We start from the raw sequence: 12789 nt of genomic DNA, 5'->3' as shown, positions 1-12789 counted from the left end.
CTGTATCCCTCTCCAGAGCACTGCTACGAGTTGGCACAGCCTGGCCACTGCTGCAGATTGATTTTACAAAGGAATCCTCCATGCCGTGGAAATCGGATCATCCCCAGGTGGTAGCCTGAGCATGAACTGGTTCCTGGCTTGCTGGGATGCTCGAGCTTAGGGAGAGCTTGGAGGTTGTGAGGGTGAGCAGCAGATTTGCCTAAAAAAGGCAGAGCAAAGCACATGGGAGGAAACCGTTCCCTGCAGTTTTATTTTTCCTTTCTTATTTCTTATTTACACAGGTTTTTTGAGCTCCACTCTCATATTTTTGCCCCTCGCAAATGGAAAAGAGTAACACAACATGCCAAAGCCCTGACCCTGAATAACTGTGTGCAGTATTCCTCTACATCAACTCACCAAGCCCACATCCAGTTAATCAGCTCCTGGAAAACAAGTCACACATGAACACAACTACTCTTCAGGCTCCACAGAAGATTTTTTCCTACATTTAGAGGTCAGCAATGCCTCTCACTCCTTTCATTCCGATGCCTCACTATGTGTGTGTACATAGAGCAAGGTTCTGTAGAGGCCAAGCCATGCATGCTGGAAGCCCCCGGAGCTCAGCTCCTGTCCCCGAGGTACCCACCACACAGACTGGTGCTCCCGCTTTCTCCTCAGGCCAGATGGCTCGCTGCAGCAGACTGTTGTCAAATTACCACTTTCTGGAGCTGCTCAATGTATCATTTGCCTTATGCTTTTGTTGAATGGATCATTGACCCCACTTTTCCTCATCGTCTTTGATTATCCAAGGACATCCCATTCACTGCTTCATACAGAGGTCCCAAGAGGATCCCACCCCTTCCACACAAACCAAACCAAACATCCTCTCATTTTCCCAATGCCTGGATCCGTCCCCTCTGATGAATCATTCCTCTGTATCCACGTTTCACTAAAGGACGGGAGTGGAGGAATGGTTGTGCGTTTAGTCAACTGTAGATTCATGAAAACAGGAAAAAAATAATCTACTTGACTCAAACATTAGTTAGCAAATCAAATTATTCTCCACTTCATCTATATTATTTAGGCTTAATTATATTACTGGAGCTGTAATACAGTGAAAATACAATTATTGGCAGTGATATTGCAAGAATGGCATCTTTAGGAAGGCAGGAAGAAAGGACGCTTGGCTGGTATTGATGAAGGAGGGGCTGAGTGCTACCCTGTGCTGAGACAAAGACTTTCTTCCTGCAGGGATTCCAGTTCATATCCTAAATTAGGTTGCAGCTGATGCTAGCTGAAGGCTCTCCCTAGTCGCCAGGTTTTATTTGATATTACTAAGCTGCTGCAGAGCCACTGGTGATTTGGATGCTGCAGAGGACTCGCGTGAGGCCGGGGTTTGTTTTACCCATCGGAGGCTCTATGGAGCATCTTGCTTCCCATGCCAATAAACATCCTGCTCTTTTACAGAGTGCCGAGGATCAGAGAACGCACCAGTCACTCTCCCACATACAGTTATTGAACTGACCATTGATTTTACCATCCTAACCACCATCACACAAACCTTTCTGTCTGCACAGTCATTACTGCTTCGTTACTTACTGCTGCTATGGTGCCAGCAAACCCAGGTCTGGTTCCTGCTCCTCCAGCAGTTACCCAAGGGATCAGCATGCTCCATGCCATCTCAGCAAACAAACTGCTTGCCAAGGATCAGCATGGAGTTACCATGGAAAGGGGGTTTGGGCCTAGGACCTGGCAAAGTGATGCTTGCGACAGCACCTGTGAGGCTCTGCTAAAATCAGAAGAGAATTTCCTCTTTGGAAGTTTAAAGACCAGGAAGACTCAAAATAATTAAAATCCCTTCTGCAATGCTATTAAATATAAATACAAATGGTGTTAATATCTCTGGTTACTACAAGAGCATTCCCAAGCAGCCTCTAATTGTCTAATTAAATCACTAAGGGCTTAGGTTAGTGACAACGTAATCCTTAATGGTGCCTTGCTTGTACATTTATATAAGGTACTGTACAAGATGGTTGTTTATCTAATTAATCCCCAAGGTCAGATCCAGAGCTGGTGTGCAAGGTAATGTAATTTAGGTCCCTTGCATTTTGTCAGGCTTGCTCAGACCTACTTACACCCATTTGCTGCAGGAAGGGAGGTGAAGCGAAGCAGCACACATGCTGTGGAGCAGGAGGGCAACCTCAGAGCACCTTCATGAAGGCAAGAGATCATCTTCTCCACCACACTATCATCCAGGCATTCCCCTTCCCCAGGTGGACATGGTCCTGCCAAGAGGCAGCAGCAGGGTGGTCAGTGAGGGGAGGGGACAAGCTATGGTGCAGATATCCCACACCAAAGGAGGGGTCGGGGAACCACAGAGCCACCTCCAGAGCCTGTCACCCTTACCTTGACGCATGGACAAGCATGCCGTGCTGCTGTATGATCGGGACCTGGGATAGATGGAGAGCTTCATCCTGCAGGACAGCTGAAAGCAGGAGCAGATATTTTCTTCCAGAATGAGCTGAAGAGGCAGAAGCCCCTCCTGCCCACATCCGCTCCCATGGCAGGACCTGAGGGTGCCCAAGCAGAGCCCCAAGCCCAGAGAGCCCCTGGCTGCCTCCCCAGGCACAGGCAGCATGCAGGCAGGGAGCCGGGCTCAGCAGAGCTGCCCACAGTGCTCCAGCTGCTCTGTTTAGAAACCAGCCAGGATCAGAGGGCAGGGGAACATCTGAGACCAGCATCCTGCCCCACTTTGAAGCATACCAGCTCCTGCTGCACCCTGTCTCACCAGATGAAGGGAGGCTCCAATGCCACTCATCAGGAATGCCAAAAATAGAGGCAACTTTTATTTCCCTCCCTTTGAAATTATTCTTCCTTCCCCCCCGCACTGCTTTTACTGTTGGATCAGACAACGTTGATCATTTTGGATAGTGAGTGTTCGGTCTGAATTCCTGGGCAGGCTGTCAAGTTGTCACAGATCGTCTATGTGCACTGAGTGGATGGTGCTCCATTGTCCACAAATCAGGAACAGATGTGAACATCCTGACAGTCACAGGCTCCCGCTGCAGCCCGCCGCCACTGAAATAAAAGCCCAGCTCCCCTAGACATGGCGATTGCTTCCCCCTCCCCATCCCACTTCTCACAATGAAATATGCAAAATGTTAAGAACAACGGGCACGTTATGAATAAAGATGTGCAGCTGGGCAAATAACAACCTCTTCGCAATCGATGCCAGCCTTGACCCTCAAATCATCCCCAAACTGGGCTGGCAGCCCTGCTGGAAAACCCACCCCAGAAGAGGGGAAGGGAAGCTCCTTCCCCCCATACCCTCATAGCTAAAGGGCAGTATTTCCATCATGTGCATTTGGCACCAAATTCAACACCATCCTAATCCCGGCTGGATCCTGGAAGCAGCTATAACAAATCTCACAAACAAGCCTGGCCCCATTGCTGTTCACGAGAAATAACTTATGGTCCCAGGAGCCCTGCAAGGAGACCTTTAAGAAGGCGGTTCAAATGTCTGGCCCTATCCAGCATGAGTCACTGAGTCAGAATTTGGCCCAATATAAATGTGGCTCAGCCGATGCTTTTGAGAGCTGTGGTGCCGGGGCTGTGTCTTCATTTCCACGGTCAGGGTGTATAATTCCCGCTTACATTCCTGGGTTTTCTGCTTTCTTTTCATTTGCACCATTGTAAATTAGTATCCATTCCACTGAAATCTGTAGCAATGTAAACACTCTATTTGCAAGAAGAGGGCTGGCCCTTTTAAAGACTTTGACTGGTATCCTTTACCAGGATGCATAAAGCAGAGAGCAGATTTCCGCTTATATTTGTTGTATTTCAAACAGAAGCAAATGTTTATAGCCAGGCTGTAAAGCACGATAATGTGGGACAGATACTTTACAGAAGCTGCACTTGTAGACAAAGGAAAAGTAGAACCCGTGGGTTAGCTTGGAAGTTTGGCTTCTGAAACGCAGCTCCCGCTTTAGACTCACTCACCGAGCATCAGTCACATCCCACACGTTTATAAAATTACACGCGCACTGAAGTCATGCACTGACAAAAATACACATGCACTGAGTCACACTTCTGTGAAATGCAATTTGTGTCCAGTCCCACATTCATGCAATTTCACACACTCGTGAATGGGGATCCTGGCAGCAAGGAGCCCATTGCACAGGACCTGGAGCAGAGCTCTCTATGCTATTACGCCTCAGGCATTTCCCACATCTAGCTTCAAGGACCACGTCTATAAACAGGGTACGCACTCCTGCATCATCCAAACAGCCATCAGAGCATGTGGTGGGGGTGTAAGACCTTGCTGCCATCCCCCAGATCACGGGAGACTGACATAATTCTCTGAAGTGTGAGCACCCCTCACGTGTTCCCCAGGCTTGAGCCAGCGCATCACTAATTCCTGCTGTCTCCCTGAGACCTTCCCTGACAAACAGTTTCAGTGACCCAGGAATGTTATCTTAGTAAATCAAAAACGTAAACATTTAGGTTCAGAACTGTGCTGAATGGATCTGAAAATGAGTTATGGTAGGAACCCGTTGAGGAGTCCGAGTTTGGCTTGGCAGTTGCCTCCTTTGCCTGGAACCTGCTTTTCAAGATTAAATATGATATTCTGCAATACATCCAAAATGTCAATTACTCCAAGTCTCTCAGGTTTGCAATTACAGAATGCAAGTCATGTTCAGCATTTTATGAAACTGCTTTTTTTGGCATGTACCATCTTTCTCTTATTATAAAAAATAACTTTCAAATCAAAGCATTAAATCAAGGCACATACACTAGGAAGGGACGCCGGGCCGGGCTGAGGCTGTGCTGTAAACTCTTCCAGCAGTGTAAATGGGAGCTGAGCAAGCCGGTTTCTGGTCAGGGGAGAGCACCAAGTGGCAAATCAGGGGGAAAGAATGTGGAACAGTCTCAGTTGAGAAACGCCTAATCCCACCATCATGGACTTAAATGCCACAATCACTTTGTTATAACCCCCTGCGGGGCAGGGGGAAGTGAGCCTCGAGAAAACACCTCTCCCATCCCACTGGAATCCAAAAAGTACTGTCATGGCTTGGGTTTTAGCCTGCTACGACAGCAGCTGCAGGCAATTTCTTTCAGGCTTTTCCAAGCTTTAGGTCTCTGCTGCCAAAGGCATTCTGACCCCTTTCTTCCTTCTCATCTGTAGGGTGGGGAGGGGAGCACAACGGATTTGGGAACGCTGACCTGAGCTTGTACTTACAGCACTGAGCCAGGGCAGAACACTTGTTTGCAAGTGGTTGCATCCTTTGAGTGCCTGGCAAACTGGGAGCCAGGCATGCTCCTCAGGTCAGGCACTGCTTCACACGGGCACTCGCCTGTCTTGCAAAGAAAAGTCAAATTCCCCTGTTAAGTTGTGATTAGAAGGGGGTTTGTTTGCCTCAGACAGGGTGAGTCTGCATTTCTGGGAATCACCTTCTTTCTGTTGTGATCTTACTTGTTTCAAAATGACATCAGACCTTCCTCTCGAATCGTGTCGGGTCTTTAGGGATGCTGCGATTTGTGTCACTCCTGAACGGAAGGGAAGAGCCAGCAGACCCGGTAGGACCTGTGCTTCAGGTGGCACCTTGGCCAGGCGCACTGTCAACCTCAGCTGGGTTTTAATGAGAGCACAGACACTGACACCCACCCCACCTCCCAGCAGCCCAACCCGCTTCCTGGCTGGGCAGGGTATTTCCCTCCTGCTCTGGTTTTGGTCCTGCTGATGCTCCTGTCTTAGCCACTGACGCCCTGTTGCTGTGTGGGGTTAAGCCAGGGAGGCTCCACAACAGGCCTGGGAGCAGCCATCCCAGGCTCCACATAAGCACTTTTTCATCTGTGTGTACACATTTAATTCCTTCTGATGAGCTTTGGCATGGGGTAGCTGGAGAGCTGCAAGATCCCAGGTTTGATGTTTCCAGCCCAGGTTGGATTGCTAAAAGCCCATCAGCAGCATCATTATTTCCAAATACCAGCCATGCACCAGGCATTAAACCCATGGTGTTTTGTGCAGGGCACCAAGATGCTGTCAGCATCCCAGCATTTCACTGCGCCCCAGCTTCCAGAGCTGTCACCTCAATACTTTTCAACAGCACTGCATTAATTTACTGTAGGATAAGGGAAAGGAGAACGCATCTGGCAAAGGCACAAGGAGGCAGGAACCAGAAGCTGAGCAAGGACTGAAGCTGGCCAAGGAGTCTTAAAAATCCCTGCAGTTGGGCTTGTGAGCGCCATTCCTGCAGACCCTGCCGCGGGCTTGGGCCCCTTTTGGATGCTCTTCCCGGGATGCAGGTGCACAGTGTTAAGAGATCATTTCCTGTTTGCACCACAGCTTCAGGGATGGATTTAACACTGGGCTAAGTTCATCCTCCTTTGCTCTCAATCTCTTATTTTGTTTCGTTTGCCTCCTCCTTTATTCCCCACAAGCACCTAAAAACTGGGCAGATCTGCTGCAGCACTGGAGACCATCCTGTTCTGCTGGGAAAAACCCAGATGGTCTCCCAAAAGGCATGGTTCTCATCAAAGGAAGAGACAAATGGCTCCATGTGAGGCTTTTGCAATAGATAAGGAACTGAGGGAATATTAGAAAATGCAAAAGGCAGAGCAAGCTGAAGGAGGGAGATACAAGCTGAAAAACAGGCAATAATTCTCCCTTGTCTGAAAAGGGCTTTAATTGCCAATCACACAAAGGTGATCAGTAAAACCAGCCTGAAGTGGAGAGTTCATTTGAAACACATGCAGCAACTGCTTAAGTTGCCAATGGAAGTGCAATTAAGCGCAGGAGCTGGGGAATGGGACCTGCTGGAGCCAACACAGATGGTCCCACATTACCAGGGCTCAGAATAAAATCCTCCCTAATCGCACAAGTTGAGGGAAAGGGAAAGATTTGCCCTCTGTTATTTTGTTTTGTTTTCCCTTGGATCAGCATGTGTCTTCCAAAAAAACAGGCCGCTGACATCTTTGCTTGCAGTCAAGTGAACAATTCCACTCAAAACTTAGCGGAGTCCAAGTGTGTGGAAAGAAGAAGTATTGCTCATTCCCAAAGGGAGAGATTTGCAAGAAGGAGAAAAGATCCACCTCTGTGTTAGATGGACCAAGATGGTGCAGATCACCCTCAGTGATCTTCCCTTTCCTTTCTGCACTCTGATTTAACTCGCTTATGCTTTCATGTCTCCTATTGGGAACCATTTTCATTCCTAACTAGCCAGACATTTGGAATGCTTAGGCCTGGTCACTCATCTGCAATAATGTCTCTGCATTGCAAAAGCCTTGTGGTTTAATAGCTAATATCTGATAGAAAGAAATGAACAGTGTAAGAGAAACAGATAGTATCTTATCTTTTATATCATGTTGTAATTTAGGGCATAGGTTAAAAAAATAAATTAAGAAAGGATATCAAACAAGAAGTATTTTTGGAGTAAAACTCACCTAAGAGCTGTGCATTCTTGCTGGAGAAACCCGAGTGATGCAAAGTCACAGAGCATCCCCTGGGGTTCCGGAGATGTCAGTCTCTGTCTGTACAGCATTACCATCCTGGAAAAAGCATTTACCATCACCTCCACCCTCTGAGAGGAGGATGGGGCCATGAGCTCCACAGAGCCCTCCCTGCCTCACCAAGTTGTGCAGCCCTCGTGGGAGCAGGACTGGACCTGCTATCGATGAGTGTGAGGGAAGGGCTGGTGCTCCAGTTACCGTCTGGAAATGTTACAGTCTTGTGAGCTCAGTCTCCTTTTATCAGCAAAGACTCAGGTCTTAATGGCAAAACTAGTTACGCTCAGAGGAAACTGAAACCTTCAATAAAACACAATGTTATCACAATCAAAACCAGCCTCCAGCAGGGCACAGACCGGCAAGCCCCTGGTATTTGCAAGCACTGAGGGGTATTTTCCCTGATGCTGCCCTTTCTATCCTCTGGGCATGAAACTAGTGCTGGTGAGAGGCCATAGACCAGCAGCAAAGGGTATTACTGGTGCTCACCGATCCTGGCCATGAACAAACAGGTGCAACCCCCATGGATCTGCATTGACCTACAGAAAGGATCCGGTGTCAAAGATGCTTATCAACTTTTCTGCTAAAACAATGAAAATGGGCTGTCTTTAAAAACAAGTCCCCAGGTCACCCAATGCTATACACACTGGTGGGCAGACATCCGTCCTATTTCAACAGAAACACATTGAACCCCAAGTCTTTAGCTGATAACCCTGGCTTTCTCCAGCCCAGCAGGCAGAACAGCCCCATGTCAGAGTCTCCTCCAGCTGCAGGGGTCAGTGGTGCCTTGTCAACCTGCAGTCACAGCCTCAGGGGTACAGGCAGATGCTGGGGAGGCTTTTTTTTTATCTTTAGGAGTTGCTCCTCCAGCACAGTTCGACTTTTAAACCAAAAATTAGTTCCCATTCCATGCTGCATCTCCAGAAAGGCTGCTCACGCAAAACCTCCAGCCTCAAGCCCAGGCTGAGACAGCAAGATGAGTCCATCCTCCTGCTGCACGTGTCCTTCCCCCGTCATTGCCATTAGCTGTTGAACACAGTCCAGCAGTGCTCCGAGAGATGCTGAGAGCCTGTCACTTGCAGCATGTGCTCTTTCTCATTCACTCCCCAAGAGAGATAATTGTGGATGGAGTGGAAAGCTTTCCGAGTAAGTCTTTTGGTTTGTTTTCTGTATACATGTTGCTGTGTGTTTATACTGGGCTGGAGAGGGTGTATTAAAACAGGGGAATATCACATGCTCTTTAAGCACGTAATTACTAGCAAAGATACTGATACACCATGAAGAGTTTAAGGCTCTAATGACCTAGAGGCTGGAGAAATCCAGGCAGAAATGTTGTAAGAGCTGCATCTGCCTACTTCAAGCAAGCGGCAGCTGAAGGGAGAGATGACAGCATCTTACAAATAGCCCGACTACATAAACACTGTGGAGAAGGAGGCTTATGTGACAGACCACTAAAAGCAAGGGGACCATGTTAATAAAAATAAAGCTGAATATTATTAAACTTCCTAACAGTGAAGTTATGCTGAGATACCATCTCCCTCATGGAAAGCCATATGAGAGAGGATGTTTTGAGGTTTGCTAACCAGCATTCTACATCTTTGGTGCAAGTGCTGGCCTGGGCAAGAGACCAAAGAGGTGCTTTTTAATGGCTGAAGTCCTAACCTAAGGAGGTGGCATCAGGTGAGAGCAGCCTTGCAAGGTACGGAGGGATGCTCTATTCCCTCTGAAAATGCATTTGCAATCCCATGGCAATCTCCACTGCCAGGGCAGGTCTTGCATTCCTTTGTCTGTGGCATGTAAGGACAAAGTTAACTCTTGAAGTGAACTTCTGCTCCTTGCTGGGCATTTCTAACATCCACCTCCTTCACAGCCCCTCGGAAAGGGTAAAACCAGGCCACAGCTTTTATGAGCAGTCAAGAGCTCCTTTGTCTCTCCTATCACCCAAAATGCCCCTTTTATGAAAGGTGTAAAAGCCTAATTATCTTCCACTCCTGTAGGCTGTTGAGGGTTTTGTTCCCAATCTCTGCCATTCACATTCCAGAGAATGTGAATGGCAGAGATGTAGGCAAAGGGAAGAGCGGGGGGGGGGGGGGGGTGTGAAGGTGTGGGGGCTTCTCCTGAGCAGCACCCCATCAGAGGCTCAGGCAGAACTGCAAGTGCTTGAAGACCTGGAGGCTGAGGTGACGATGTTCTTTTTCCTTTCTTCCGCCTTCTTTTTCATTTTGAGCCCTCAAATATTTTCATTAACTACAAGTTCAATGAAAAATGAAATAAATAAAAATAAGGGAAGATTTTGCACATTTGTATTAAAAGAATCCCTATCACTTCCGAGCGTGGAGAACAGCAATGCAAAGCCATGCACGACAGCAAATCCCTGCTTACAGCATCACCCCGAGCTGCTCGCCTTCACAGGCCAGGGTTATCCTTTGCTTTAAAATCCTGTTCCAACCCTTCAGACACCATTAAGCACCGACACTGACACTGCTGCAGCATCGCTGATTGCACCAGGGACGGATGCATGGCCGTTTAGGACCCTATTAAGTAAATAGTGTGAAAGCAGGCAGTCATAACCAGGTAATAAAAAGCGCATCACATTAGTTTTTTATAGTTAGAGCTACCAGAAACTTCCTGTTCATCCCAGCACAAGTGTTGATCCCTGATGGTAAGAAGATTGTTTGGAGAGGAGGGGCAGCTGCTGTATTTCGCAGCTAATTGTGAAGATGGTTAAGAATTAATCAGGTAAAGGGAGAGGTGTGAAAACGGTCAGGATCAGGAACTAAATGTGTCCATTCAAATAAGTTATTGAAACTCATTAGAACGCATACATCACCACCCAAATCCACATCTCCAGAAACGTTATTTTGCCTCTCACTTTCTAACCCTAAACAATGTCAGTAGCATACGTGATGGGTTAAACCAAAATCAGGCTGCAAACCCAGGAAAGGCTGCCTGGGAAAGCTGTTAGGCAGAAGGTTACTCACAACCCCCTGGCCCTGCAAAGCAACAACAGTGGGAGATGCTCCAGGAGGTCAAAACGTGGGGAGAAGAAGAGGAAGAAGGACCTTCCCCTTTTGGAGATGGCATTTCAGCTGTGTCACTTTCCCACAGGCTACCAAAGACAGTGAGGATGCAGACAAGGAGGGATCTCAACCATCTGCAGAGGCTGTAGGGGTGTCTACACCTATCGCCTCCTCCAGGAGCAGCATCCTGGACCCCGGGGGATCCCGATGCTCCTTGCTCGGCCACGCAGGCACCCACAGTGTCTTCTCCCACCTACCCCGCAGCTGGGTGCGTGCAGATCCCTTCCACCCTCGTGTACTCACTGCAGGGATTGCCAGCAGTGGTGTGAAAACTGCTCATCCCCAGTCAAAGGGCCTTAAGTGCCAAACAAAATCTCAGTCATCATCAGCAGAGAATAAACTCCATCTCAGTGGCAGCCGTGCTTAGGAGATGCTGGTCTCCGCGATGGGATGGATAAGATCCCTGGGAGGCACTGGAAGAGGGGAAGCCTGCATACCAAACACAGCCAATTAATGTCCGCCCTCTCCCATGCCAACCAATTAAGCTGCATATACTTGTCACCAGCAATTGGAAAGGGGGTGGAGGGTGAAGAGGACAGGATTTCAGAGAAGCCTTGAACACATAAAACCTGCTTAATTTAGAGGGGGGTGGGGTGGGGAGGTGGGGATGTATACACCCTGTACTAATCCAAACGGGACCTGATTAATGTCTTAGCTAATTTAAGAGCTGCTTGGCTCTCATGACCTGGGGAGGCTCCATTTAACAGAAACCAGGCTGGCATGGGAAGCAGAGAGCAGCTTTAACAATGTAAGAAGCAACAGATGGGGTCTCCAGTTGTCTTGCCAAGCACCGAAGCTGTTTTCCGAGTGCTTTCTCTTACACCTCCTCCAGAAGGGAAAGGGCAATAATCACAACCATAAAAAATGTGCGGCTTACCCACTGAGCGGACAGGAGGCACAGCTCCCTGGCCCCAGCAGCCACTGAGGGCACCACGCCTGGGGAAATGATTCCTTGGCAGGCAGAATGATGCTGAGCCCCACTCCTCCCCATCCACCCCACCTGCAGAGACAGAAGCAGGAGCAAAGACAGCTTTTGACCCACCTATGCCACTAAAGTCATGGGTTGTGCGGCAGAGGAGGGGGAAAGGTGGTGAAACACATGAACAGCGCCTACCAGATCCTGCAGCATCACAAGGGGTGGTCTAAGACACTGGCTAAGCGGCTGTCCTGGAAAACACTCTTTCCTGACATCAGCAATGCTTCAAGCTTCAAGGAGTGACTTTGGAACCACTTGCAGGAGGAAACTTCAGCGACAGTTTTGGGGGTTTTCCCACTATCCAGCAAACCCTCTTCCTGAGGGCAAATCATCCCCAGCTGCCTTCCAAGACATGCTGCTGTGGGTTTGCTTAATTGCATGGCAAGGAGGCTTCAGGCACAGGTTGGCAGCAGGCAAGCAGCATGTGGTGGCAGGTTACCTGGCTGGCTGCAAAATAGATTGAAAGATTAAAACCATGGAGGTGTCAGTTATTTTCAGGAGGGGGAGGATGTGGGCAGGCTTGCAGCAAACTGGGTGCAGATCCAGGTGGGATCACTTGGAAGCACACAGGAGTGAGAAGTCAGGAGCACCCGGTTTAAACGTTAGGCAATACATTTATCAGACAGGGTGAGCAGAGGCACCAGCAACACGCTGAACAAAGCAAGTCTGTATCTGGAGCTTTTTAATAAAGAAACAGTAAAAAACAAATAGCAAAGCAGCCCCGCTACTGCTTGCCAAGGGGCTTTAGGAATTGCACCTGGCAAAGGAAAGCAGCTCAGACACAGTTGAGTCTCCTCGGAGCCAGTGCTTTGAGGAGGAAAAGGCTTCATTCCCTCATACACCCCATATGTCAGGGTGTAGATGCAAAAAATCCACGAAACTAGCTTGGTTTGGTTTTAGGAACTGCTTTTTTTTTTTCCACCCAGGGAATATCTCCACAGTGAAACCATTTAGTCTAGGGATCCTTAGTTAGCAACTCAAAAAGGAACAACCTCTGACCATCTCCTCCTTTCTGTCTGCATTTACAAAGAAACATGCATTAGAATCAGATCATGTGTCCTGCAGTTTCTCGCAGTGCCTTCCTGAACCACCACGTAGCCCGAGGAGCACAAAAACAAAAGCCGTGCTCAAAGTCGGGTCAAATACTCTCACCTCTATTTGAACAGTGGGGGTTTTCACCTTTTCATCTGGATGTTCCGGGACAGACAGAACAATGCCTGACATTTCAAAGCCTGGTCTGCAGATCCCCAA

The sequence above is a fragment of the Pezoporus wallicus genome, unplaced genomic scaffold (genome assembly GCF_028554395.1).
Source record: "Pezoporus wallicus isolate ANWC-B61680 ecotype Strahan unplaced genomic scaffold, APGP_CSIRO_Pwel_v1 contig_5104, whole genome shotgun sequence".
Classification (NCBI taxonomy): Eukaryota; Metazoa; Chordata; class Aves; order Psittaciformes; family Psittacidae; genus Pezoporus; species Pezoporus wallicus.
This window is presented reverse-complemented; position numbering follows the sequence as displayed.